We start from the raw sequence: 4,400 nt of genomic DNA, 5'->3' as shown, positions 1-4,400 counted from the left end.
AGGTTTACGTAAACCTAGCTGACCCACACATTTTTGCGAATTTCTCGGAAACCAAAGGAACACCTAAATTAATTTTGGAGGCCCTAATTAACACCTAAAAGACACCTAATTCCTAGCTAATTTTTATTGATTTTTGGCGACTTGGGTCAGCTAGGTTTATGGACGTCTTTCTTTCCTCTTGCAGCATATTCGTTGTGCTGTGCGATTGCTTGTTGAGCGCTTATGTTGCATGTGCTTTAAAGATTGTTGACACCATGTCTAACAGTTTGTATGTACAGGCAAACAATTTCATTTTGCTGGTGATAACAACGTCAATTAAAGACAAAAGGCGGCACACATACAGCAGAATTTGAGCTTGAAAGAACAAAAGCTGGAAAGTAAAGTGACTGATAGTACATACATGTTATAAAATACTCGTTGCATTACTGCCCAGCAGGAAGTGACTTTAGCCTAAATCTAATTTTAATCTGTTTACGCGAATATTAGTGCTGACTATATACTGTATAATTATCTCGAAAAATCTAAGTGCTGTTGTGTGCGATGGCCGAGAAAAAGTCAGACCATTATTCCCCTGCATTAGGTGTCAACTAAATTGTAACCAGCTGATGTTGGTCAAAAAATATCAATACGAAAAAAGTACCTTGATTTCTTAAATCTTTTAATTACATGTTTATTTAACAAAAGCAAATATGCGGCATGCTTCACTGCGCCTTGAAAGTATTTTTGTGTTGTTTTTTCCACGTATTGCAATATTTCATTTATTTTATCAATTTAATTAAATGAAATTTTCAAACAGATAGTAACCCTCCCAAAAATATTTTCTGAAGTAAACTTTCCTAAACCTTTTCAGTTTAATACTCATATGACAATATTTAATTTATCTTATCAATTAAATTGAATTAAAATTTTCAAACATGTGGCAACCTCTACAAAATTATTTTCGGCTGTAAGCCTTCTTAAACCTCTTTCTTTAAACAACCATATTTCCATATTACCTTTATCTTATCAATTTACCTAAACTGCAATTTTCAAACAGGTGGCAACTTTCTAATTTTTTGTCTTTCTATATTTTAAGTTAGGCCTCTAGAAATACATCGGTGAAAACTGAATTCACTTTCATGCATTAATTTTCGAGTGATGCGCGTACAAACATACAGACAGACAGGCAGCCGGACTGAGAGACAAAACTTTTAAAAATTGTTGATTTGTCTTCTATTGCTCTAACAAATACCCCCCATATTAATTTTCCTTTAATATCTCTATATTGTACAGACATCGACCTGTTACAATTTTATTACATGTGTAGATTATATAGATTGTTTACATATTCTCCTGTAGGTGGTCCTCCATACTGTATTCCAATTTTGTCAGACCTAACATCAAAATAATAATAAAAAATTTCGATCTTTATGTTATTTGTCCTGAATTCGAAAACTCATCTGTGAAGTGCAGAAAAAAGTATTCAAAGTAATTTTTGTATAAGATTATTTTACACTCTATCGATACGGCTGACTTTGGGCAGCTATTTTTGCAATATCAAATTTTCAACAGCTGATATTTGTTTTGGTATTAGTCCCATGTTTCTTTTGCGATTGATTCCGGAGTCATCCCGGATGGCAAGCTTTTACTGCTGCTGCATCTTGTCATATCAATATGTATATGGCATTGAAAAGCCAAACCAGTCGGTAAAAATACCAGTTGATTAAATACTATTATGAGCTAAAACGATGGCCTACCAGTTTGAAAATTTTGAACAATTTAAGCGATCAGCGACATCTGCCTTATAATTGTGAAATCCAAAATTAAAACGCAATTAATTGGTTTCCTTTAAGATCGCAGGTTCGAATCCGCTTGGAGGAGGTAAGGATTTTTCAAACGAAATCAATGTAAGTTAATGCATGTAAATTGTTTAATTTTAAATATAAATTGGAAATTTGTATGCTCTCTCTCTGTCGGTCATTGCGACTGTTGGAGCGACGTGAGTAAAATGACATACTGCTTATTCCTTTCATTGCGGATGAATCTGCTGATTATCCCGTCAACTGGTATGCATGCTACTAGTAATTCAACTGTTAGGTGCTGATGTACAGACGGAGAATTTTCCATTTCGTAGGACATCACCATGTTAAAAATAACAGTCGTTGGCATGGGAAAAGGATGGAAGACCAAGTGGTTGAGCTGAAAAGTCAACTAGCAGTATTCAATTCCACAATTAATAGCTTTCCCTGCAGGGTACGTACACACGTATATATGTATGCCTAAAGTTGCTCTCCCTGATGTTGGGCAAGTCAAAGAAGTCAATTGACTGACAACGCGTTTGCGCAGTTAACATTCAGCCTGTCACCAAAAGTGGGGAAAGTAACTATACGCGTAGTGAAAACCTGTACCTTCATGCCATTGCCATAAAACTGTAAGTGGGCCATCAACATCGACATCAGTTTGTTGGTTCTTTGGCTGTTTTGTCGACTGGCACGCGATCTTCTCCTGCTCATGGACAAATGAGCCATTTTGCCTGATTATGCGAGTAAATAGTAGTTGTTTTGAAATGCATGAGGCAAGAACGGGGCAAATGACAAATGTGTATGTACATGAATCAGCGTAAATAATTATTACCAGCTTTGTGGTTTACCCAATTAGTTGACCGCTGCTGATTAATTTTCGCTTCCGAATATACTATTTGCCAATTAGAAAAATAATTACTGGTTTTTTGTAGGCCTGTTAATGTTTAATAGTTTTTATTAAAGTCTAAATCATTTTATAATAAACTGCATACGAATGCGCATTTCAAACTTTGAAAATAAAATAAAATAAAAATCAACAAAATTTAGAACTTTATATTCTGAATTTTACCAAAACTTACCAAAAATCAACGGTATTTTGTAGCCATTTGAAACTTGTTTTTTATCCTACTAAGATTTTTCTAAAAATTCTGAATGAAAAGTGAAAATTTGTTGAATTTAAAAAAAAACTTACAAAGCTTGATCTAGACTTTTAAAATAAAATATTAAACTAAACCAAAAAACAAAAGAAATAAAGACAAACCTCGTCAAAATAAGGCGTTGCCATGTTAGAAGAAAAAAGTTCGCAAGACAGAGCTTGGCTTGACATATTTATGGAAGGATGGAATACAATAGTACCTGTTCTAAGTATGCAGTCACGGTTGGACGACCGTACCCAAACCCGACTTTTGCATGCCCGTTGCACACTCTAGGAAATGTGAGAAACATCTGTTCACCAGTAAGTAAGTGCGACTACAAAGCTGGCATGTATCTTTAAAACGCTCCAATGAAATAAACCGCTTTTAACTCGGACGAAAGTCCCTTCTTTGGATGACAACCAGGGCGAACGATTGAACGACCACGAATTTAGGTTTTAATTTCAGAGCATGCACCTGGAATGTCCAGAGAAGGTGCGTCTGCCTAACTAGTTGATGTCCTGAAGAAGACTAGTTGACGGCCAGCACATTTCTTGATTGCCGATTGTTTAGCTATAGCATTGCTTCGAGCATACACTCTGTCGTCAACCTAAGGCTGACACCATCACCAGCCAAGAAATGCGCTGTACGGGGAACTGCAAGAAATACGTGCGGCCTTGCGACGTCTACTGCAACTGTAAAAGGGCGCAAATTCGCTGTTGGATTTGTGGTGGGAGAGAGATACTGGAGATGAAAAATTGGTACACTACAAGAATACCAAATCAAAAGAAAAAAAATTGCGGTACACAGCTTTGAGCCCAGTTCAGCACAATCAAAGCCGAACATCTGGATCAGATAATAAAATGGCGCTTACACAATTTATTAGTGTTTGGCCGAGCATCTGCTCCGTTTTGTGAAGTGCGCCTTGATGTTGCCCACAAAGGGGAGGGACCTATAGTTTTACGCTGATTCCGAACCGCGATTGCATTTTTATGAAAAGCTGTTTTTCGTGGCACAAATACAGTCGAATATTTGGCATTGCCTGCCGAGGGGCGACCGGACTTTTTTGTTTTTTTAATTTTTGAGTTTGATCGGAAACTGGGCTTGAACACAGGCCCTGTGGAATGGTACCGCGCACTGCTAACCACTACAGCACAGCGGCCGCCAACAACAGTTACTGCGTATAAAAAGAATTGAAGGTTGGAAAGTAGACTTCCGACATAATAAATGCAGACCTAATTTCGATTTACCGGTGAAAACCCACTGGAAATGCCAGAACTGGGAAGTGTTACAGCTTCCGCTGTATTCACCAAACTTACATAGCTCCTGCCGATTACTATTTTTCCGAACGTTGCAGTCAACCCTTTTTGAAAGTTATCAAAATTGGGTAAAAAATTGTATTAGATCCAAAGGTCAGCAGTTCTTCAGGTATGCAGTGCCGAAAAGTCATAACTTGTAATGGTGCATTTTTGATTTAATAAATATG

The sequence above is a fragment of the Rhagoletis zephyria genome, unplaced genomic scaffold (assembly GCF_001687245.7).
Source record: "Rhagoletis zephyria isolate East Lansing unplaced genomic scaffold, Rhagoletis_zephyria_1.1 Rzeph_scaffold_05769, whole genome shotgun sequence".
Classification (NCBI taxonomy): Eukaryota; Metazoa; Arthropoda; class Insecta; order Diptera; family Tephritidae; genus Rhagoletis; species Rhagoletis zephyria.
This window is presented reverse-complemented; position numbering follows the sequence as displayed.